At 47.8% G+C, this 25,442-nt stretch overlaps 1 protein-coding gene across 4 annotated transcripts in view; it reads left to right on the top strand.

Moving 5' to 3' along the window:
- Nucleotides 1-12,631: 12,631 nt before the first annotated feature.
- Nucleotides 12,632-25,442, top strand: part of KDM8 (lysine demethylase 8) — a 26,011-nt gene continuing 13,200 nt past the window's right edge. For 2 of the 4 annotated variants that reach the window (XM_080830238.1, XM_080830237.1), the window contains exon 1: nt 13,277-13,396. The gene's annotated coding sequence lies outside the window, so the exon portion shown is untranslated. Of the gene's footprint in view, nt 12,769-12,870; nt 13,087-13,276; nt 13,397-25,442 lie in introns of those variants that run through there. The other 2 variants (XM_080830235.1, XM_080830236.1) reach the window with 2 other exon arrangements.

The following is a 25,442-nucleotide window of genomic DNA, read 5'->3' as shown; positions in this document are numbered from 1 at the left end:
GCTCACTAATGGATTCCAAAGGAGCGGATGGCCAAGGACAGAGGGAGGGACTTTGTGACTTCAGCATCCAGGACCCATAGGCATAAAAGAGACGCGGGGCTCCACAGCTGTTACACACGTGTGTCTCTCCCCTTTGTCCTTCTTCCAACCCGTTATGACATCAAGTCGGGCTCATTCAGTATAAATCTGCGAGGCTCAGAAGCAGTGGCAACCCTCATGCCATGACTTCTGGGAACCTTGATCCAGACTGAGACGCCATCCTCTTTGATATCCCAGGGGCACAGTTAGGACACCCCCTAGCTTTCCTTGTGGGCAGGTTTGTACAAGAGGCTGCTGGAGCCAGAACCGAAGGGGCCACTGTCAGGCCCGGCCCATCAAAATCTCCCATATGAGATCCGCCACCATCTTTCCCACCCACAGACTGAAGGACTAGGACTTGGAGGCTCCTGCAGAGGACAGAGCCTTGGCTGGAAGAGTGGGTTCCTGAATGCGTATGTGGAGCAGAGCCTCCTGTTCATTTGCATTGAGGTGAGACGAGATAGAGAAAGAAATTTACTGTCTCAGGCCAAAATTTGGGGAAACGTTTTTACTATAAAAATCCTACCCTGACTAATACACACTGTGTCCCAGAATCCATTCATTCATTCACTCATTCACTGAGCATCTAGTAAAAATAATACCTTCGCACATCACAATAATCTCATGTAAGGAATGGCATGAGCCCATTTTCCGGATGGAGAAACTGAGGTTCAGAAAGCTAAGGAAACCTCTGAAAGATGGACAGCCGATAATAAGAGTAACAGCTCTCATTTATCGAACCCTCAATATGGCCAAACACTGCACTACATGCCTCATACGTAGTATCTTCTTTATTCCTCAAAAATTCTCATAGGTGTTGTTATCAGCCCTATTTTACAGAGAAGGGAAGTGAGGCCTAGAGATATGAGTCAACTTGCTCAAGAGAGGGAGGAAGAAAGGAGGAAAGGAAGGAGGGAGGGGAGAAGGGAAGGAGGAGGGAAGAAGGGAGGAAGAAAGTACGATTCACACTAGAAATCTAATAGTGCCTGTGCTCCCAACCCAAGAAGGTTCTTTAATAATAAGCGAATCACATTGCAACTTAAAATACCAGCTTACCCCCAGTCAGCTACCCTTGCGCATGCATGCACACACACACCTTAAAGGTTGAAACCAACACATCAAAATAAAACATATGGCCACCCAAATCTGCATTTATTACATCTAATTGGAAGAGACACAGTCAAGTACGTGAATATTTTAGCAGTTTCCAACATGCAAATCACCGTACCAAGGCCCAATTACCCACTAATCAACGCACACGTGCCCAGCTTTTGGCACACTGGGTTGGAATGACACTTCATCCTTTCCCTCTTGGCTGCAGTGGTTGGGTGTTCTCTCATTGCGAGTCAGTTATCATTTGTTAAATGATAGGACCCCCAGGAGCAGAAAGCCTTAAAGAGCCCCCTCTCACCAAGTCTGTACCCGTGATTGATGTCTGGAGAGCATTAGGCAAAGGCAAGCTATTTGGCTCTCAAATCCAATAGAAAATGCAGATCTTTTCATGTAATCTCTGACTAATAAGCTTTAATGAAGAGGTTTTTGATGATTGTTGTTGAAGCCACAGGACATACAGGGAACAAATGGGAGTGAACAGAAATTCACTTTCTGGCCAATTCCAATAAAGACCAGAGTTCCCCTGTGGACAGCAAGAGAAAAACATAGCGACAGTATTTGCTCAAATTCTGCTCATTTGCCTCTTTCCACGGAGGTTTTTCACCAGGTCTGACTATCCCCTAGAAAATTATTCACCAATTTTTCTTTGAAGCACTCATGGGGCGAGGGGGATGGTAAATCTTGCATTTTTATGTAAATGAAAAATCCAGTATCACTCACCCCGTTTGAAAGTTGTATTAGTCAAGAAAAATTGGGCACCGCAGCTCTAATAGGTGCTCCCAAGAGTTCAAAGGTTTAACATAGCATAACCAACAGGGGTTGACAGAGGGCCCCACTCAGTGAGAGTCTCAGCAGAGGGAGTCATGCCATCCTACAACAGGAAATGACAGACCTGGAGCATCACTCATGGGCTTTCAAATCGTCCACGCACAGCCCATTGGCCAAAAACAATCACGTGGTTCTCCCTACGTGCAAGGGGAGGGAAATGTGGGGGTGCGCATGCATACAGGTAAGCGGTAAATGGTAAATGTCTCCGCTGCAGAGAGTAGCTCCCAAGTAAGTAAAATAAAAATAAGACAATAGGATTAAGTTCTCCCTAGAAGGCTGTGCTGTGACAATGCTCTGAGCCAGGACATTACAAAAGAAATCCGCAAGCTTTATAAATGCGCTAAAGACGTTACAGCACGAAGCTGAGATTTTCTCCTTGACCCCCACACAAGGACTAGGAGAGACAGGGGAAGGCGATGGCCGTCTCACGGTGGGGGGACCCAGTGTTATGTAGGGTATGTCCCTGTATCAACCTAAACCATCTTCAGGCAAAACCAAACCATGGAAAGAGTTTTCTCTGAAGCAAAATGGAATGGAGAACGTTTTAAGGAAGATAAGAATCCCTGGGCGTGCAACGGCACTACTGATGTGGGGAATGGTGCTTTCCAAAGATGACACCAGCGACTGCATCTCATAAGCTCTGACAATGTGACAAGGACAGACCTCTACCAAGAGGCAGACAAGTCCACATTCTCTCCCCGTGGTTTTGAGTGGGCCCGTGATTACGACAGAATTAAACTCCATGCTTTCGGAGGCTTTGTTAAAAAGGCTGTTACACCCCAGTGGCAATGAACGCACCTGGCATCCGATCTTGGGTTCTAATACCATTCTCCAATAATAGGAACCAGGGCTCTTTGGAGAGATGGCTGATATGGGCCCTGGGACAGGAAACAAATGCAACAAGTCTGGGACGTCTTAGAGTGCCAAAAGGTAAGGAAATGCTCACATGGACGTGTGCGTGTGTGCACGCGCGCGCACACACACACACACACACACACACACTGACCCGCCCGGAAGAGCTCCCCGACCATCAATGATGGAACAATTCGAGCAACAGAATAAATAACAAACTCTTGGATGATGACCCAAAGTAGAAAATAACTAACCACGAGTCAGCACGGATATAAATCAATGCTTGCGTAAATAAATAAATTGGGAAGAATAGACAAACCTTTCATGGAGAAGAATTTCAAGTAAATTCTGTAGTTGCTCTAGCCTCAAGGGGGTCGAGTGCCTCTCCCCACTCCCGGCGTACAGGCTACACAGAGCTAGTGGCTTCCCTCCAAAAACTAATTGTGTGGAGATGGGGCAGGAAGAGTAATTTTATGGTGGGGACCCCTCACCAACACCCCTGCAGTCAAGTGATCGACATCAACATCTCAACATCAACAGCAATCGGTCATGCTGATGATATGTATCCTGGACATGACGTGTTCAGAAGGGCCCTTCACCTCTGCAGTCTTTGTCCCCAAAACCCATCCCCCCGCACAATCACGAGAGAAAACATCAGAAAGATCCCAACTGAAGGACATTCTGCAAATTGCCTCACTGGTGCCTCACTGGAAGTCGTCAGAGTCATCAAAGCAAGGAAAGTAGGAGAGGATATCCCAGACCCGGGGGCACAAAGGACACATGATAATTCCATCTAACGTGATATCCTGGATACCTTGGTCTATCCTAGGACAGGAAAAGGACCTTAGGTAAAAACAAAGAAAATCTGAATAAAGGACGGGCTTTAGTTATAAAGGATAAGAACATATCCCTACTGGTTCATTAATTGTGACAAATGTACACTAAGTTAAAGGAGGAAACAGGGGTTGGGGTTCCTAGGAACTGTGTTATCACAGCGGTTTTTCTGTAAATCTAAAACTATTCTAAAATCAGGGTTTTTTGTTTGTTTGCTTATTTTTTTAAGTGGAACACCTTCCTCCTGATTCTCTCTCTTAGGGCACAGACCTGAGGGGCCCTGCGCTGACGCGTGCAAGCCCCCCTCCCAGGCACTATCCTGTTGAAGAGACCATGCCGCTAGAGGTGCCCAGAGAGCCCCAGCTGTTTCAGCCCGGAGTCTTCCCAGCTGTCACAGTCTCCCCGGCCTGGGGGACAGATGTGTGCAAGGGGGCTTTTCAGATGTCCCCAGCTTCTGGCCTTCTAGCTGTTTCCACAGACGCCCAACTGGAACATAGACAAGCTGTCCCCACCAAGCTCTGCTCAAATTGTACATTCATGCAGAAAATAAATGTTTTATGATGTCACTAAAGGCTGTGATGCTTTGTCCTGCGGCATTAGTTAAATGGGACGACTGGTCTGCAAACCTGACTCCGGGCATTGATGGCTTTCCTTGACACATCTGCCTTTACCCCGCTAGGGGCCGGGCAAAGGAAACAGAGTCCCAAGAACAGGGCCTTACTCTTGAAGAACTCTCCTGTGAGTGTTAGAAACTGAGCCCTGTGAGAGGAAAAACAACGCTGGATTCAAGCAAAGTTTGGGGAAGTAAAGGTTCTCAGTTTTCCTACCTATAGAATGAAGGTATTGAATAAGATGCATGCCAAAGATTGTTCTGTCTCTGGGGCTTTGGTTGTGTGTGGGTTTTGCCTGCCCAGCATCTGTTCCCCTTCTCCCAGTCACAGTACCCCAACTTCTGTGAACAGAACTGTCCAACCTCCACTCTCAGTCAAGGGAGGAAACACCCAGTCTCAGCCAGTGGTAGTATCATACCCTCCTTACCCAGCAATTGGCTCAGGCAAAACCAGAGAGACTCAAACCAGGCCAGTGAGAGTCTTCCTGGGGCACCTTGCTGTAATTCTTAGGAAAGAGGGACTCTACTTCCTCCAGAGTTGCCAAAATTAAGATGTAAACTTGGACTGTAAGGGTCTATCATAAGAGGAAGGTCTGCCTGGAAATAAAACCGGCTCAGAGGGAAGAGAGGCCAAACGATGAGGCAAAATCATCTGAGCACCTAGATCCAGCCCTGCCTGAAGCAGGACTTCAATCCTCAGAATTTTCTGTCCTATGAGTCAATAAATGTGATCATTTGACTTGCATTTCTGCAGCTTATAATGGAAAGATTTCAAATGCAATTCAGTGACAATGATCCGTGCTAGGGTTTATGTCCTTATTTTTATTCCCCTTATTGGTGTTAAGTTCATAAAATATGCCTTTTTTGTCTTTGTAGCTTTACCCCCAGCCCCACCAGTGTCTAACAGCGCCTGGCACATAGGAGGGCTCAGGAAAGCGTTGCACTGATGGACATCACCAGTCGCTTTCACCCCAAGCTCCGCTGGCTCCGGGACCATATCTTTCCCTACCTGTTACAGGCTATGTGACCTTGGGCAAGTACTGCCTGAGCTTCCTTAGTCACCTCTTTTGTTTATCTTTTATTATTTTTTTTTATTAACACATAATGTATTATTTGTTTCAGGGGTACGGGTCTGTGATTCATCAGTCTTACACAATTCACAGTGCTCATCATAGCACATACCCTCCCCAGTGTTCATCAGCCAGTCACCCCATCCCTCCTACCCCCCCCTTCACTCCAGCAACCCTCAGAGATTAGGAGTCTCTTATGGTTTGTCTTCCTCTCTGGTTTCATCTTGTTTCATTTTTCCTTCCCCTCCCCTATGATCCTCTGCCTTGTTTCTCAAATTCCTCATATCAGGGAGATCATATGATAATTTCTTTCTCTGATTGACTTATTTCGCTTAGTATAATACCCTCTATTTCCATCCATGTTGATGACATGGCAAGATTTCAGGGGTTTTATGGCTGCATAGTATTCCATTGTGTGTGTGTGTGTGTATATATATATATATATATATATATAGACGTGATACATATATATGTATATATATGTGTATATATGTGTGTGTATATATATACACATATGTAACATATGTGTGTGTATATATATATACATATATATATATATACACATATCACGTCTTCTTTATCCATTCCTCTATTGATGTACATCTGGGTTCTTTCCATAGCTTGACTATTGTGGACATTGCTGCTATAAACACTCAGGTGCACGTGCCCTTTTGGACTACTACATTTGTATCTTTAGGGTAAATACCCAGTAGTGCGATTGCTGGATCATAGGGCAGCTCTACTTTCAACTTTTTGAAGAACCTCCGTGCTGTTTTCCAGGGTGGCTGCACCAGCTTGCATTCCCACCGACAGTGTAGGAAGGTTCCCCTTTCTCCGCATCCTCGCCAACACCTGCCATTTCCTGACTTGTTAATTTTAGCCTCTCTGACCAGTGTGAGATGGTATCTCATTGAAGTTTTGATTTGTATTTCACTGATGGGACTGATGTTGAGTTAGTCTCCTCTTCTAAATTTAGTTTTAGTATCAATGTCTTTAGCAACACAGGCAAAGATAAGATGAGACAATGTATACATAAATCACCCAGCTCAAGGTTAGGGCCCTAACCCTCAAGGAATGGCAACTATTTCAATTGTCAAAAACAATCCTAATCCAAATCCCAGCTGTGATGATGGTGGTACAGTCCCCCTCCCCACCGTCCTGCAGTCCCCATGGAAAATCAGCTAAGCCTGAGGACAGGACAGACTGTTCTACTCTTCCTTCCTCTTCATCCTCAAAAGCATTAATGCACCAGGCTGGGAGCAGCTCCCAGAAAGCTCCCGCAGCTGGGGGCCAGCAAGGCTGAGGCTAGGCTGGTCCTGGCAAGGCTGGGATGTCTTTGCAGCAGGGACCAATGTGGATGGGACTGGAATGATCTGTAAGGAACGGAGCCCAGGCTGTTCCCCCTGAAGACAGCCCAGGGTGTCAAGGTCCTTCCCTCCCCTGCTTTCATTCTGGATTGAAATTCACACAGGAGGAAGAGCAGAGGCTCCGAGATCCCAGGTCCGTTAGGATTGCAGAAGGAGCCTGGAGATGGACGAGCAGGGGGCGAGGCCCGGAGGGAGCAACCCCAGGATGGAAGAACATGCCTCCCCAGGCCTCCCGGTACCACCAGTGCAAGCAGCCTCACTCGGGGAGCTTTGTTGTAAGTCACCACCATGGGCTCTCCTGCCCTGCCCCTGCCCCCGCTCCAAGCTCTCCTGCAGAGGGGCTGTTTTCTTTGCCTGGAACACCTTCTCCCCATGGCAAGGTATCTGAACTACTTGTCTTCCCCTTATTTAGTGGAGTAAGAGATGGTTTGGTGGAGACAGCTTGTCTCTGCTCTGCAACATCCAGGTTCAGCTGGGAAGGCTCCTACAGCTAGAGCTAGAATCTCCCAGAGGCTTGTTCCCTCCATGCCCAGTGCCTGGGCTGGGATGCCTTAAACACTAGGCCTTGGGGTGGTCAGACTTCTCACACAACAGCCCCAGGCTCCCGAGGGTTCCAGTGAACAAAGTAGAAGCCGCCTCGTTTTCTGTGACCCAGCCTCACATTTCCATAGCATTCCTCCTGCCCTATTCTACCAGCCAAAGCAATCCGAAGCCCACAGACTCACCGAGAGAGGCACATGCTGTACCTTTCAATGGGAGCAGTGCCAAGGGCCTGTGGCCAGTCTTTAAAAGTGTCACAGTCCACCCTATGCTTCTCCATCTGTGACCCGTGCTTGCGGCTGCCTGTGCCTCACCCTCCGGGACGCTCCTCCCTGTGACTGCTGTTTCTCACACCTCTGCCTGGGGTTTCCTCTAGCCTGTGGGCAGTAAAAAACCTCACTCCGACCATGTCACTCCTGGCTCCCAAATTCTCCACGAGCCCCCACTTCACTCAGAGTAAAAGCCAAAACCCTGATGACAGCCAGAGCAGCCTCCACACAATTTGGCCCCCATTTCTCTCTCTGACCTCGAGGGTTCCCATGCCCCCACTGGCTCCCGGGACTCCAGCCACCCCAGCCTCTGCACCCTTCCTTCTTCCTTGAAGCTCTCTTCGGGCACATGAACACAGGACCTGATCTTTCCCTTCCTGCAGGTGTCTGCTCAGAGGTCACCTTGTCAGAGAAGTCTCTGCTGCGTAAAACAGGAACCCCCCCCCAATCCTACATACACCTGCCACCACCTGGTTCTCCTTCCTCCACTTCATTTATAAATTACACACATGTGCACACAAGGCACTCACAACACAACTCAGAGTTCCTCTCTCCAAGTCGCCGATTCTCTTTCCTTACTCACCTTGAATCTGACTCACCTTGTGACTGACTGGCCAATAGCACATGACTTGATTTACCCAACAAAAGTGCATCATGCCACCGAGGCATCCAAGCCTTAAGAGCCATGCGGTTCCCCTTCCCTCTCGTGGAACCCCACCACTGTCATGGTACCAAGCCCAGGCTTGCCTGCTGTGTGATGGGTGACCCCTAGCCCCGGCTGACCCAGCACTGACCACCAGACACTTGAGTAAGGCCAGCAACACACAAGCAAGCCGCACCAAGATCCACTGAGCCAGACACAGATGACTGTCTGCAATCAAGCCACCTAGATGCTCTGTAGTCTTAATGTTTTAAGCTTTTCGGTTTGGGGACCGTTTGTTACATAGCATTATTTGCAGTAAAGGGAACTGATACATGCATTTAACCCAGTGTCTGCATGGAATACATACTCAATAAATATTTGCAACACAAATGAACCAATGAATGAAAAAGAGGAAAATATTCATCCTGTTGGTCATGATCACTCTAACACTGAGTACAGTACTTGCCACATACTGAGGGGGGCAGGTCCTATCATCCAGCCAAAGCAACCCAACAAAAAACTTTTGTCTTTCAAGGGTTTAGGAGAAAAAAATCTCCTGGGACCCATGGAGGAAGGGAAGGTAGTAGTGTTTGGTCTCTAAGGGAGCAATGCTTGAAAGTCTGTCCTGACCAGGATCTTTGGGCTGGCGGTGGCCTGTGCAGTGGTTGGTGTGAGAATCCAAAGAAATTCTGGTGGAGGAGGGTCTGTGCAGCAGCAGGAGAAAGGACCCAACCTGCCCATGAGGCTCTGGGCCTCTCCCTCAGGTCGGCTTTATGCAGCTTCCAGAACCCTCTACCACCTGCTCCATACCGATCCAGACATCTGTGAGCCCCTGAGCTGCCTCTCTCAAAATGCAGTTACCATCTGCCTCGGAGTTGTCCAGACAGCTAGTGAAAATGCAGAATCCTGAGCCTAACTCCAGAACTGCAAAAACTCCATGGGCCAAGAGCCTGGGTTTCAAGAAGCCCTTCACTGCCCTAGGGGACCCATGGGTGCAGAACAAGAAGGGGGACCTGTGTTAATAGGTTGGAACATAGGGATTCCAGAACAGACTAGGGAATAGAGGCTGGAGATGTATAGCTGTCCTATCAAACCTCACCACCGAAGGGAATATAGGTCATCATACCCATTTCATGGAGGCGAACACTGAGGCTCAGAGAGGTAGTAAAGTGTTTCAGGCTGCCTGACTTCTTATCAGCGACTTTTTGCTTCCACTCCAGCAGCATCCAGTCAACAAAACACTTTGGCTTTTGTCTTCCTACTCTTTTAAAACCATTTCAGGCTACTAGCTCCTTGCTGGGGTGGTAATGCTTAAGGAGAATGAAGGCACCCAAGGAAGGCTGGGTAAGTGGCCAGCCTTAGGTTCTTCGGTGAATGGAAGATTCAGTACCGGGGGCTGGGGGCAGGGGGATTGTTTCACACCATCTTTAAGCAACTGGAGTCAATTAAATGTCTCTTCTGTGGCCAAGCTGAACGTTGTTTTCCAGCTTAGAGTTTTGTTTGTGTGTGTTTTAAATAAATTTGGTAATTAAGCCACAAATGTTCCCAGCACACTTGGATATATTTAAATTACAGGCTGCTGATCAAACGGAGAAAATTCACAAACACGGACATAAACGGTGCCTTTTGTTGGTTCCCAGTCTTCCCGCTGCACTCAAAGTGTTCTGTCAGCTTGATGGCCAATTCCAAGGCTGCCTGGGACAAGGGGAGGTGGGGGGAGGGGTGGGGATTGGCAATGACACACAGGAAGCCAAGCCCCACGGTGAAAGACTGTGGTTCTTTTCTTTTACGAAAACATTTCATTGGTGCTTATAACTCATCTCAACAAGCCAGTTTTGAAAACACAAGTTGGCAAAAGTGATGTTTGTCTCTGCGTGGTGTGCCGCGCTCCCTACTCACTGGGACGGGCCAGAAACCCGTTCCTGATCACTGTGGTAGAGAATCCGAGGGTCCTGTGTTCACATCTCTTTGGACCCTTTGCTGTAGGGCCTGTTTGGGCTCCGAGAGGTCCACCCTCCCATAGTCTCTGCCCACCCACTGTCTAACAAAGAATAAAACTGGAAGGAGTAAGGGCAGACTTCCTTGTGAGCATGACTGCAAGCGGGGAGAGAAAAATGTGACCATAAATTCTGTGAGCATCTTCAGGGTTAGGCAAAAAGATTTTTTTTACTTTTATAGGCTGCAGAAAAGAATTAGGAAATGGCATGATAAGGTGGCATAATGGGACGGTAGTTTCGAGAACATTCTGCCTGGTTCTCAGGAGGGGCTGTCTGCTCCCTTAGACCTCTGGTGGGCCAAGGTTCAGGGGCTGTCTGCTCCCTTAGGCCTCTGGTGGGCCAAGGTTCAGGGGCTGGAGGAAAGAGAGAATTTAATCAAATTTGGTTAAGAAGCATTTTGCTGGGACTGATTACTGGGGACAAGCAGTTCACTAATCACTTATAAGGCAAAGAATGGGAATTTGGAGGGTCTGTGTCTGGCCTGGCCGTAGGTAAACAGGGAGGGGCATCCATGAGTTTGCCGTAAGTCCCATGGAAAAGAGGGTTCTTTGCAGCAACTCATTTTCTGGAACACAAAAGGGTGTGTTCCAGAGGGGAATTCCTTCAACCTTCACTGTTTTCTAGGAACACAGGTCTCAGGCAAAATTCAGCATTGTCACCGCTCAACGAGGGGGTGATAATTATGATAATAATCTATGAGTTTAGTATTTTTTTCAAGATTTTAAAAATTTATTTATTTGAGAAACAGAGAGAGCATGAGAACAGGAGGAGAGACAGAGGCAGAGGGAGAGAGATGATCTCAAGCAGACTGTGCACTGACTGCCGAGTCTGATGCGGGGCTCGATCTCACCACCCTGAGATCATGACCTGAGCTGAAAGAAATCAAGAGTCGGAAGAGTCAGATGCTCAACCGGCTGAGCCACCCAGGCACCCCATGAGTTTAATATTTTAAAGCGCTTTGAAAGTACAGGTTTGTAGTAAATGCTAAATAAATATTTGTCAAATTCTCTTATCTGTGAGCTCTTCCAGGGCAGGGGCTGAGCTCACATGGTGTTTTCTTTAAGACTAACACACTACCTGGAACCCACCGAGCTGCTGAATGGGCCTTGAGCAAGCCCCAGTCTCCTCATCTATAAGACATAGTAATCTCCACCTACTTGGGGTCTTAAGATAATCACATAATACCGAGGAGTCTCAGGGCCCCAGAAAATGCCCAACACATCCCTAGCCAGCAGTGACAAAGACCCTCTCTTTGAACTAATGTTAGCAGGCTCTTCTGAAACCTTTTTCTGACCGGGCTTTGACTCTGAGCGCTGTGCTTGGCTTGTTGAGCCCAGTTTTAGCAAGAATCCTCTTGGGTCAGTTCAGCAAAAATCCCCCACCTCTGATATCTGATCAAATTCCTTATTCTCTACCCTTGTTATCTTACCACTCTGGCCTGTGCAGTTGGTTTAGTAGAATTCCCCTTACCCCTGGTGCTTCCTCTTAGTAATGTCCTATCGACTGACCTAGACCCTGCTCCTTGGCTATAAATCTGCACTTGTCTTTGTTATATTTGGAATTGTGCCCCACTTCTCCCTATCACCAGCGCCACCCCCAACCCCTTGCTGAGGTATGTAGTCTGCTTTACCACCTTTGACAGGTGTCATGAGTTTTTCTTCCATACCAGGAAATGAAATCCCTTCCTTTCCTCCTCAGATTCCAGACCCAGTATGAGCAGAACTTCCTACTGCCTCTGCTCAATGCTTCAAAATGCCTCAGTTCCTGGAAGCCCCAGGCAGTGTGCTCAAAACCAAAACCCTGGGGCACCTGTGTGGCTCAGTGGGTTAAAGCCTCTGCCTTCCGCTCAGGTCATGGTCCTAGGGTCCTGGGAACGAGCCCAGCATCCAGCTCTCTGCTCAGCGGGAGCCTGCTTCCTCCTCTCTCTCTGCCTGCCTCTCTGCCTACTTGTGATCTCTGTCTGTCAAATAAATAAATAAAATCTTAAAAAAAAAACCAAAAAACCCAAAACCCTCAGGGATGCCCACACCACTCGGGGTCAGGGCAGCGCTGGGCAGGAGTGATTCTGGCCTCCCCACTGAAACCCAGGATCTTCCCACACCGACGGGCAGTGGATGCAGCACTTGGGGGTTCAAATTTAGGATCTGCGACTTTCCCAAAACACAAGGATTTGGCCACTTTATTTCGCTGGGCATTTGTTGACCTCTCTATAAACCAGGAAAAAGAATCATCTTAACGGTACGGTTCAGATGAAATGGTGGATGCGACGCTGACCAGCCCACTTAGTTATCAGAGCTGAGGAAGTCGCAGGTGTCCCCCAGGTGGGAGGAGAAACCGAGGAAAAAGCCTCCACCTGGCTGGCCGCCACCCCCTAAACAGGATGGGGCGGAGCCGCGGCATCGATCACTCGGCGCTCGGCTGGCGCTCCGTGCTGATAAGATGAGCACTGAGTGATCGATACGTCGGCAAGCCTCACTACCCGAAGGAGAGGGCCGGAGTGTTCCGACGAAACGGAACAAGTCGTCGCCAGCCTCTGGGCGACTGGACACCACCCAAACTCGGGACGGGTGAGCTTGAGCAACTCCAGAGGACTGGCAGCTCCGGCTCTGTAGAACCGGAGGAAAGGACTGCGCAGGCGCTGTGTGGAAGACCGGGGCGGGGGGAGAGGTGGGGGGGGAAGAGAGAGAGAGAGAGAGAGAGAGAGAGAGACGGCCTCGCGCGTGCGCCTAGGGAAACCCGTGGCGGCCCTACGAGAGAGAGGGAGACAGACAGACGGCCTGGCGCGTGCGCTTTGGAAAGCCCCGTGGCAGCTCTCCAAAGTAGCGAAACTGGGGTGTGAGTGGGCAGGCGCCTTGAGAACGCCTTCCTGCGCTGCCGGGAGTAGGGTACGTCCCCGCTCGTCTTACGCCGTAATTTCGCTTTTGCGCATGCGTAAAGCCAGCGTAGGTGGTGTGGCCTGCGCAGTTCTCCCTCCCCACCCTCCCGGCAACGTTGGTGCCACCCTAGTGCGCCTGCGCGAGTTTGTATTTCTTCCGTGACGGTAGTCGCCGGTGTCTTCTTGCTGTTGCTCTTGGACCGAATCTACCTTTGTCACCGGCCTGCAGCGGGGCCGGCTGCAAACCGAATGTGGGCCGCGAGCAGTGAAGTCCCGGGAGGGGAAGGGGTGTGAAGCCTCGGGTGGAGCGTTGGTGTGGGGTACGTCATGGACAGGGATTTCTAGTTGAATAGGAGTTAACGCTGAGCATGGGTGTTCCCTTCTGCCCCCCGTGTTAGAATCCCGCAGAGGTAAGTCACCGTGCTCAGCAGGCCCAAGGTCGGCAGGTAGGCAGGTGTTGGGGCCATGCCAACGGCCCAAACCCCAGACAGCGTGGCCCGTAGGATGCCAGACATACTCTTGCGCGGGTGAATAAAGTTTTCCAGCTATTTCCAAACCTCGGAAAGTTTTACGAAGCTCCCTAGAAAGCTCTTGGTTTTTTGCACAACTTTTGTGGAATAGTACCACAGTAAAATTGGAGAGATTTCAACATTAACTGCGCAGACTGTTCGCAGAAAGCTGGTTAGAGGATTCTGTTCCGGAAGGCACCCGTGGGAGGCTACTCATGGCCAGCATGCCGCCCTTGGGATGGTTGTTTCAGGTCAGCCTGAGACCTTTGTGGGGCCCTTGGGGGCGGGGAGTGGAGCACCTGACACCCTCTGCGAATCCCGGTGAGATTCTTTTTTTTTTTTTTTTTAAGATTTTATTTATTTGACAGATCACGAGTAGGCGGAGAGTCAGGCAGAGAGAGAGGAGGAAGCAGGCTCCCTGCTGAGCATAGAGCCCGGTGCGGGGCTAGATCCCAGGACCCCGGGATCATGACCTGAGCCGAAGGCAGAGGCTTAACCTACTGAGTCACCTAGACGCCCTTCCCACTGAGATTCTTAAACCATTTCTTCCAACCAATTTAAAGACTATCCTGGGAGCTGCGTTAGGCTTTTAAAGATAAGAGAATTCTAGGATGACTATGGTGGCTTTGTAGCAGGCTTTTTTTTTTGTAAGCCCCAGAACCCACTTGGGCTGTTCACTAAGGAAAGACTAGCATACTTCCATAATGTGCTCTGTGTGGGTGGGGAATCTGGGAAGTCAGGACCAGAGTCCATGCAGGCTGTCTTATATAGCCTATACTTGGCTCCTCTGTGTGTGTGTGTTTAAAGATTTTATTCATTTATTTGACAGAGACACAGCGAGAGAGTGGGAGAGGAAGAAGCAGGCTTCCTGTGGAGCAGCGAGCCCAATGCAGGGCTCCATCCCAGGACCACCTGAGCCGAAGGCAGATGCTTAACAACTGAGCCACACAGGTGCCCCTCCTTTGTGTTTAATACCACCAATAGGAAGCCTTTCTTGAAGTCAGCATTAGGTTGATTTACAAAGCCCAGATCGAAGCACTCAGAGAGGTTAGTTCCTATAGCCTTTATGGGAGCGCCATGCCAAGATTAGCCTTTTGTGTGTCAATAAAAGAGCCCTGTTGATGCCAAGACACAGTCCACTGAGAAGCTCTTTTATGCGGTCTGTACCTTACCTTCCCCTGAGAGCTGTCCCCTTTCACAGCGCTAGTACATTGGTGCTCTGAAAGGTCAGTTTAAAAAGTCAGGGCAGGAGTGCCTGGGTGGCTCAGTCGTTGGGCGTCTGCCTTTGGCTCGGGTCGTGATCCTGGGATCGAGCCCCACGTTGGGGTCTCTGCTCGGCGGGCAGCCTGCTTCTCCCTCTCCCACTCCCCCTGCTTGTGTCTCTTTCCCTGTCAAATAAATAAATTAAAAAAAAATTTTTTTTTTAAAGTCAGGGCACAAGAGCACTTGACCTGACAACCTGCATGTTCACTTCCTTCCCCCCCCCAAAAAAAGAGGCTTCTGTGAGCCACAAAAGGTCTCTAGGCTGATACCGTGGAGTTCTAGGAGACTGACTTTAATGTGGTGATATAGGGCACCTCAGGCTTTTTCGTGATTGAGGTGACCATAGGTCTCAGTTGGCCTGGAATAACCCTAATTTCTGATTTGTCCAGTCCTAACTATTAACTATTTAGATAAAAATAAATACTGAAATACTGAAATTTACATATATATGAAAGAAAACTACTGACCGCATCCCAGGTACTTAGCTTGTGTAAAATGAAGTTCTTGCTTGCACAAATGAGAGTTCCAAGCAATGAAAAACAACATTGGAGAAAATGCTAAGAATACAGAATTTTATAAGAGAAAAATGTGTACTAAGCCCCTCCCAAAAAGGGGGGGGTGTGGGGTCTTATATGTAGCATCCTGGTTTGTTAGAAATATTTTATAGTTAACCCTCCCATAGCTGACCTCCAGAAGGCTGTTTCTCCCATCTCTGCTTATACCTTTTCATTTCATGTGGCACCCCGGGAGGCCGATTGGAAGACCCGTCTACAGCACCGCTCTGAAAGACTTTCACGCCGTTTATTTTTGATTCCCTCCTCTGGAAAGCTGTTTAGTATAACCTTTTATAAAAGGCAATTCAATGAGGAACTCTGGGAAGCCAGTCGATAAAGCCAGGTCACAAGGCCACTCTGGCTGATTAATATAAATACCAAGAAGCCCCCCCTTTTTTTTTTCTTTTTTTGCCAGACCAGTACATGGGGGATGCTAGCACGCTGATTTGTAAAGCCAGGACTTGAGGCCACTTAGAAAGGAGTTTCATGTAGTGTGTGACTGACCTTCGCCTTCAGTGGAGGGCCAGAGCGAATGGCTGGTTGTGTGCAGGCCACTGCTTACAGCCCACGTGAGGCCACCTGCTCTGTCCGTTTCAGACAGTCAGAAAGAAGGTGCTTGGCCCAGCCTGCACAGGCTCGCTTCTCCTGTGACGCCACTTCACATGGTAACGGGAGCTAACGGGAGGGTTCATTGGTAGAACATATCCTGGTTCCTGGTTTTCTGAAGACACTGGGGGAAATAGATTGGTTTGTAAAACTAACACAAAGCCTGGGTTTCACCTGGTCCCCAGATGAGGGCCGGATGTGTAAGGAAGCCGCTTTCTGAAACCCTTGATGAGTCCGCTTTGAGAGCCTGTTCCACGTAGTACCGCATGGCCCCTCCCCCAGAGGCTGTTTGCTATGGCAACTGTTTAAAAGGCAAAGATTGGGGACGCCTGGGCGGCTCAGTCCTCGGGCCTCTGCCTTCAGCTCATGTCCTGATCCCAGGGTCCTGGGATCCAGCCCATGTCCAGCTCCCCGCTTGGCAGGAGGCCTGCTTCTCCCTCTCCCTCTCCCCTGCTTGTGTTCCCTCTCTCGCTCTGTCTCTCTTTCAAATAAATAAATAAAACCTTTTTTAAAAAATTAAAAAAAAAATAAAAGGCAAAGGTTCTGAGAAGCTGAAAGATTTAAGATTGCTGTAAGATTACTCAGATAATGACCAACCTGCTCTCTCCCCGTGCATCGATGCTTCATGCTGCCAACAGAAGGTCTTCTGGGACGCTAGTGGGCTTTGGTTTGGTTTTTTTGTTTGTTTGTTTTTATTTTTTAAGATTCTTAAGTAATTTTAAGATTCATTTTAAAATTTTATTAGTGTTCCAGGATTCATTGTTTATGCACTGCACCCAGTGCTCCGTGCAATACGTGCCCTCCTTAATACCCACCACCAGGCTTTCCCAATCCCCCTCCCCAAAACCCTCAGATTGTTTCTAGAGTCCACAGTCTCTCATGGTTCGTCTCCCCCTCCGATTTCCCCCAACTCAGTTCTCCTGTCCTTCACCCAATGTCCTCCCTGTTACTGCTTATGCTCCACAAGTAAGTGGAACCATATGATAATTGACTCTCTCTGCTTAACTTATTTCACTCGGCCTAATCTCCTCCAGTCCCATCCATGTTGATACAAAAGTTGGGTATTCGTTCATCCTTTCTGATGGAGGCATAATACTCCGTTGTATATATGGACCATATCTTCTTTATCCATTCGTATGTTGAAGGGCATCTTGGCTCTTTCCATAGTTTGGCGCCTGTGGCCATTGCTGCTGTGAACATTGGGGTACAGATGGCCCTTCTTTTCACTACCTCTGTATCTTTGGGGCAAATACCCAGTAGTGCAATCGCAGGGTCATAGGGAAGCTCTATTTTTAGTTTCTTAAGGAATCTCCACACTGTTTTCCAGTGTTGCTGTACCAACGTGCATTCCCACCAACAGTGTACGAGGGTTCCCCTTTCTCCACATCCTCTCCAACACACGTTGTGTCCTGTCTTGCTAATTTTGGCCATTCTAACTGGTGTAAGGTGGTATCTCAATGTGGTTTCAATTTGAATCTCCCTGATGGCTAGTGATGATGAACATTTTTTCATGTGTCTGTTAGCCATTTGTATGTCTTCTTTGGAGAAGTGTCTGTTCATGTCTTCTGCCTGGGTTTTTTTTTACGTGATTATCTGTGTTCTGGGTGTTGAGTTTCAGGAGTTCTTTATAGATCTTGGAGATCAGCCCTTTGTCTGTAGTGTCATTTGGGAATATCTTCTCCCATTCTATGGGTTGCCTCTTTGTTTTGTTGACTGTTTCCTTTGCTGTGCAGAAGCTTTTTGTCTTGATGAAGTCCCAAAAGTTCATTTTCTCTTTTGTTTCCTTTGCCTTTGGAGACCTATCTTGAAAGAAGTTTCTGTGGCTGATGTCAAAGAGGTTACTGCCTATGTTCTCCTCTAGGACTTTGATAGATTCCTGCCTCACGTTGAGGTCTTTTATCCATTTCGAGTTTATCTTTGTGTATGGTGTAAGAGAATGGTCGAGTTTCGTTCTTCTACACATAGCTGTCCAATTTTCCCAGAACCATTTATTGAAGAGACTGTCTTTTTTCCACCGGATATTTTTTCCTGCTTTGTTGAAGATAATTTGACCATAGAGTTGAGGGTCCATCTCTGGGCTCTCTACTCTGTTCCACTGGTCTATGTGTCTGTTTTTGTGCCAGTACCATGCTGTCTTGGTGATCACAGCTCTGTAGTAAAGCTTGAAGTCAGGCAACATGATGCCTCCAGCTTTGTTTTTCTTTTTCATCATTTCCTTAGCAATTCGGGGTCTCTTCTGGTTCCATACAAATTTTAGGATTCTTTGTTCCAGCACTTTGAAAAATGCCAGTGGAATTTTGATTGGGATGACATTGAAAATATAGATTGCCCTAGGCAATATAGACATTTTAACAATTTATTCTTCCAATCCATGAGCATGGAATGCTTTTCCATCTTTTTGTGTCTTCTTCAGTTTCTTTCATGAATGTTCTGTAGCTCCTTGAGTACAGATCCTTTACATCTTTGGTTAGGTTTATTCCCAGGTATCTTATGGTTCTTGGTGCTATAGTAAATGGAATCGATTCTCTAATTTCCCCTTCTGTATTTTCATTGTTAGCGTATAAGAAAGCAACTGATTTCTGTGCATTGATTCTCTGTCCTGCCACGTTACTGAATTGCTGCTGTATGAGTTCTAGTAGTTTGGGGGTGGAGTCTTTTGGTTTTTCCATATAAAGTATCATATCATCTGCAAAGAGAGAGAGTTTAACTTCTTTTCTAATCTGAATACCTTTTATTTCTCTTTGTTGTGTGATTGCTGTTGCTAGGACTTCTAATACTATGTTGAACAAGAGTGGCGAGAGTGGGCATCCCTTGGCATGTTCCTGATCTCGGTGGGAAGGCTGTCAGCTTTTCCCCATTGAGGATGATACTCACTGTGGGTTTTTCATAGCTGGATTTTATGAAGCTGAGGAATGTTCCCTCTGTCCCTATACTTGAAGAGTTTTAATCAGGAACAGATGCTGTATTTTGTCAAATGCTTTTTCTGCATCAATTGAGAGGACCATGTGGTTCTTCTCTCTTCTCTTGTTGATTTGTTCTATCACATTGATTGATTTGTGGATGTTGAACCACCTTTGCATCCCATGGATAAATCCCACCTGGTCATGATAGATAATCTTTTTAATGTACTGTTGGATCTTATTAGAATCTTGCTGAGAATCTTGGCATCCATATTCCTCAGGGATATTGGTCTGAAATTCTTTTTGGTGGGGTCTTTGCCGGTTTGGGGATCAAGGTAATGCTGGCTTCATAGAAAGAGTCTGGAAGTTTTCCTTCTGTTTCTGTTTTTTGAAAAACTTCAGGAGAATAGGTATTATTTCTTCTTTGAATGTTTGGTAGAATTGCCCAGGGAATCCTGGACTCTTGTTTTTTTGGGAGGTTTTTTGATCATTGCTTCAATCTCATTACAGATATTGGTCTATTCAGGTTATCAATTTCTTCTGTTTCAGTCTTGAATAGGTCTTTATAGGTTTCCGGGAATGCACCCATTTCTTCTGGGTTGCTTAACTTGTCAGCATAAAACTGTTGATAATAATTTCTGATGATTGTTTCTATTTCCTTGGTTTAGTCATGATCTCTCCCCTTTAATTCATAATTTTATTAATTCTGGCCCTGTCTGTTTTCTTTTGGATTAGTTCGACCAGTGGTTTATTGATCTTATTAATTCTTTCAAAGAACCAGCTTCTAGTTTCGTTGATGCGTTCAACTGTATCTCTAGTTTCTATCTCATTGATCTCTGCTCTCATCTTGATTATTTCCCTTCTTGTGCATGGGGTTGGCTTAATTTGTTGTTGATTTTCCAGTTCTTCAAGGTGTAAAGAGAGCTGGTGTATTCAGGATTTTTCAGTTTTTTTGAGTGAGGCTTGGGTGGCTATGTATGTCCCCCTTAGAACCATCTTTGCCGTATCCCATAGGTTTTGGACCGAAGTGTCTTCATTCTCATTGGTTTCCATGAATCGTTTAAGTTCTCCTTTGATTTCCTGGTTGATCTAAACATTTTTGAGCAGGATGGTCTTTAGCTTCCAAGTGCTCGAATTCCTTCCAAACTTTTTCTTATGGTTGAGTTCCAGTTTCACAGCATTGTGGTCTGAGAATATGCAGGGAATAATCTCAGTCTTCTGGTATCCGTTGAGCCCTGATTTGTGACCCAGTATGTGGTCTATTCTGGAGAAGGTTCCATGTGTACTCGAGAAGAATGAGTATTCTGTTGTTTTAGGGTGGGATGTTCTGTATATATCTACGAGGTCCATCTGGTCCAATGTGTCATTCAAAGCTCTTGTTTTCTTATTGATTTTCTGCTTGGATGATCTGTCTTACTGAGACTGACATGTTAAGATCCCCTACTATTAATGTGTTCATATCAATATGACTCTTTATTTTGTGTAACAGTTGGCTTATGTAGTTGGCTGCTCCCATATTGGGGGCATAAATATTTATAATTGTTAGATCTTCTTGGTGGATGTACCCTTTAAGAATGATATAGTGTCTTTCAGTATCTCTGACTACAGTCTTTAGCTTAAAATCTAGTTTATACGAGAATTGCTACCCCAGCTTTCTTTTGAATCCTGTTGGCATGAAAGATGCTTCTCCATCTCTTCACTTTCAGTCTAGATGTATCTTTAGGTTCTAAATGTGTCTCTTGTAGACAGCATAATGGGGCTTCTGGTGGCCCCCTCCCCGTTCTGTTTATCCTCCCATATCAGTCTGAGTGCTCCCCCTCCACTGTATCTCTCCATTGATGATCTTCTGCCCCCACAGAGATCCAGCAGTGTATAATCTTATATCTTAGGCTGATTTTCACGGGTGTTCATAGTGTACTGGTAGATATGTAGCTCAATTCAGGGGACTGGTTGAAACAGGGTCTCCTACCTCTCCACCATCTTGCCCCCTCCATTAATTTTAAGATTTTTAAATAATCTCTACATCCAGCGTGGGGCTCAGACTCACAACCCCGAGATCAAGAGTCCCACACTCTACTGGCTGAGCAAGCCAGGCGCCTCAGGGAGGCTAGTGTTACTAAAGCTATTTTATGTGGCCAAGAGGAGACTGTCCCATGTGGGCCCTCTCCCAGAAGGCTATTTGACATGGCCGTCTCCAGGAGGCCCTCTCCAAGGCTGGTTTGCAGCGCAACACAGGGGCTGCCTGAGGAGGCTGGTTTCTGGAGACCGAACACAAGCCTTGGGAAGCTCTGCGAAGCAGCGCTCGAGGCCACGTGTAGAGGCTTTATAAGGCCCCCCTCAGCCTCACAAAGGGCTTCTGTTTGGGAAGGTCACCCTGAGAAGTCAGTCAGCAAAGTCCATAATCTGCATCCCAGGGAACCAGTTGGGAGCCCATTTAAAATCCTCTGGGAAGCCATTTTTTTAAGGCCACTAAGAGACCAGTTTACAAAGCTGGTGCCTAAGGCCCCAGTGGAAGCCATTTTTATAGTAAGGCAAATAAGCGGTCTTCTGGGAGGCTTTTTTATAGACCTTTGTGAGAAGCCAGGATATGAAGTCTCTGAGGTCTTTTGGATCCTCGAGACTTCTTGAGGTCACTTCTTAAGACACTGAGTCACTCTGAGGGGGATGAGCCATGCTGAGGGGGAGGCCAGCTGATGGGCTCACACACATTTTTGTGGGTGGGTAATGGATAAGGCCACGCTGGAAGGCTGGCTGGACCGTGAAGCCCTCCCAAGAAAAGAAGGCTGTTCATGAGGCCAACATAAGGCATTTACAAATCTTCTAGAAGGTTAGAGATCAAAATCATTCCGGCAGGCAAGGGCCAGGCCACTCGAGGCTCTCAGTTCCATCATTCACTAGGCCAGCTGGGCGGGATACCTCTTGTGCACCAAGGACCAAGCTAGGAGACAAAAGGCCCAAAAGCAGATTCAGTTGTCACCCCTGAAGCCGAAGAATGTTCTGTGTGGACACTGCCACGTCCTGGGTAGTTTTGGACAAGTTGCTTCATGTCCCAAATCTTTGTTCGTATCTGTAAAATCACACATCATGGGATTTGGAGGAATATGTTAGATGATGTACGTAAAACATGGAGCATTGCCAAGGCATGTAGAAAAGTCATTTCATTTTCCCCTGGACTTTAGTTTCTTCATCAGCAAAAGAAGAGTGGGGTTGTGGGGAGAATGATGGCGTGCTTCCATAACCGCCTGACAGCTCTGGGAGGTACAGGTCAAAGCAGAGGGAGAGGAAAGCTGGGCGAACTGTAGAATAGACAGCAGGCCTGAGAACAACTCTTACGTTATTGCTGTAACTTGAGGACATGTCTGGAAAGAGGTACTTAAAACATAATGACACACAAGAAAGATGGGTCCTTTCCCTCTGTGAAGTGATGAGATTTTCTCATCTGTTAAGTGGGATTAATAATTCCTCCTTTACTGATTTTTCTTGACAAGTGACCTGGACTCCCAGCTTCATCTAGGTGTGGCTGGAGATGGCGTGGCTCTGTCCCTTCACCTGGAAGACCACAGAAGGGGTGACCAGACAGCCTCAGTTTTAAATCTCTGCATGCCCTCTTCCCAGCCGAGTGCTTTGGTTAAGTCATTCAGCTTCTCTGCTTTAGCTTCCTTATCTGTGAAATGGGGATGATGATACTGTCTTCGAGTTTCTGTAAGAATTAAGAAGTGCCTGGGGCATACGGGGCTTATAGCCAATACTTTGTATGTTCTTGGCATCACAGGGTCAGTGTGAGATTTGGTGAGATTATCAGATAATGCTCTCAGTATTCTACCTGCTGCTACTCATGAGCTGGGGAGAAATGAGCTAACCTGGAGCCCAGAGATAGGGCTGGGGCTGTCCCTCTTCACTTCCCTGTCTACTGCTGACTTCTTCATACACATTGGTGCTAAAGGAGGCCATGCTTTTTCCTTCCGTTCTGTTGTGTGAGTTACAGTTGAGTCCCAGGGTGTCCGGGAAATCCGAACCGGGGTGTTTATTAGGCATCTACTGCTGTATAACAAATCACCATAAACTTAGTTGCTTAAAACAACGTGTATTTCTCAGTGTCTTTGGGTCAAGAGTCTGGGTGTGGCATAGACGGGTCCTCTGCATCAGGATCTCAAAAGGCTCTGATTATGGTGTCGGTCAGGACGACGTCCTTATCCAAAGGCTCAGCTGGACAAGGATCTAAACCCCTGTGGTTATCGGAACAATTCAGTTCCCGGAGGATGTTGGACCGAGGGCCTTGCTTCCTAGCTTGCTGTTGGCTCTAGGCCCCATCGTCTGTTTGCCGTGTGGATCTCTCCAACATGGCCGCTTGCGTCACCAACGCACACAAGCCAGGAATGCAGCAGGGAGAGTCTGCCAGCCGCAGAAGTTACAATCTCGTGTATCCTGAGCAATGGGCATCCCATCACCTTTGCCATCTTAGGCCAAAAGAAAAAAAAAGAGCCACACATATCAAACTTGCACACCTGCTGGTTAGAAGCAAGTCGTGATGGTTTTCTATTGCTGCCATGACAAGTTACTTCAGACTTGGTGGCTTACGGTTCTCTGGGTTAGAGGTTCAACATGGGACTGACAGGGCTAAAATCAAGGTCTCAACAGGGCAGTATTCCTATTTGGGAAGCTCCAGGGGAGAATCCATTTCCTTGCCTTGTCCAGCTTCTAGAGGCTTCCACACCCCTCAGTTTATGACACCACCCCCCCCCCCCCATCTTCAAAGCAAGCAACACTGTGTCTCTCTGACCCTTCTGCAGTCACCTCTCCCTCTGACTCGGACTTTAGCAAGGAAAGATTCTTCTAAGAGCTCCTGTATTAGGTTGGGCCCAACCACATCATCCAGGATGATCTTCCCATCTCAACGTCCCTGTTCATGATGGCATTTGCAAAGGCTGTTATTCTGTCTACTCACTCAGTGGTAGGTCCTGCCTGTGCTCAGGAGGAGGGAGTTGGAGAAGGGTGTTAGTAACAGGAGACAAGGACCACCGGGGAGCTGTGGCTCTCTCCCCATCACTGGGAAGGAGGCCCCTGATACAATTTCATCACAGGCAAGTCTTCTTTCTGGCCTCCACCCAGCAGGGGATGCTGGGTGACCGTGCCTTCTGTGGGCCAAGTAGGGTTCTTTGTCAACTAAAGAAGCCAACGCGGGCTGCCATAAGGAAGAAGACGTTTCTCGGAGGGCCCCAGTGGGACCACAGAATGAATGGAAAGCTGGAAAGCTGCCCTTGGAAAAGAACAAGAAGACAAGTGGCTGTGTTCTAGGAATCGGGGACAATCTGTGACAAACTGTGGGGCCCTAGCAAGAACAGTCTGGTCCAGAAACAGCCGGTGGGAGACAACAAAGCGCCGACTGTCTCCACTCTAGTTGATCACAATGCAAGTCATTTTTGGCTCATGAGGCATTCCAGCGTGGGTCCATATGCCTGGTTGGGTATCTCCTGCGGCTCTGTCATCCCCCTGGGCCTCAGAGTCCTTCCCTTCCAGCCGGTGGGTAGGGAAAGCATGGAGAATACTCCAGGAGGTGTGTGCGGGCCAGACCTGGGAGTGGCTCTGTCACTGACATTCACGCTAGCTACCGCTTGGTGGCGTGGTCCCATCTCATTGTGAGGGAGACCTGAAGATGTCTTCTGTGTGCCCAGGAAGAACGAGGACTGGATTCTGGCGAGCTTGAAGTGAGGGTGTGTTTTTGTAAATAAAGTTTTATTGGAACGTGGCCGTGCCCGTCCGTTTACATACGGTACACGCTGCATGGGCAGAGCAGTGACATGGTGAATGTCCCGCCTGCCAGGCCTGAAAGGTGGACTCTCTGGCCTTCTACAGAAAGAGTATTGAGCCCCAGTGTAGAGCAGTCTCTGCAGAAAGTGCGATGGTCCCTGTATCTTGGCATCCACGGAGATGGGGAAGTAACGGCTGTTAGCCTTACCTAGCGTGTCGTAGCGCCGGCGAAAAAGGGATTGCGAGCAGTTAGGAATCCGGGACGACCTCCTTGCATGTTAGTACTTCTGCATTAGGGCCGGCCTGCCATCTGTATATAATGCCACCGAAAGCACCAACTGTGATATTTTTCCTTTCTCTGTGGGTTTTATGTATTTCCACGTTTCTTCCTGCAAAGTTGAGACCTTGTTCCTTCGGGAGTCTTCACTGAGTCCCTGCTGGGAGTCAGACTCTGGGGAAACGAGACCTGTTCCTGTCCTGGAGAAGCCCCCCAGCTAGCACGGGCTAGCACGGGCAATGTAGGCTGGTATCCGGAGTCCATTTGGGAGAAGCACGGTTAAAGAAGTCAAGAGCTGTTCCAACACAAAATGCTGTCAGAGGGCGCTGGCGGGCTTCCCATACGGGATCGTTGAGGGTGGACCTTAAAGGTCGCATGGGAGTTTGCCAGAGAGGCGGGTGTCGGAGGCATTCCAGACAAGGACAGTATGTGATCCTCTCTGAGCAAACATTTATCAGGCACCCACAGCAAGCCTGGTCCTGTGCCAGGTCCACAATGTAGCCGTGACC

Source organism: Martes martes (assembly GCF_963455335.1).
Source record: "Martes martes genome assembly, chromosome: 18".
NCBI lineage: Eukaryota > Metazoa > Chordata > Mammalia > Carnivora > Mustelidae > Martes > Martes martes.
The sequence above is the reverse complement of the archived record's forward strand: the minus strand, read 5'-3'. Positions and strand labels throughout refer to the sequence as shown.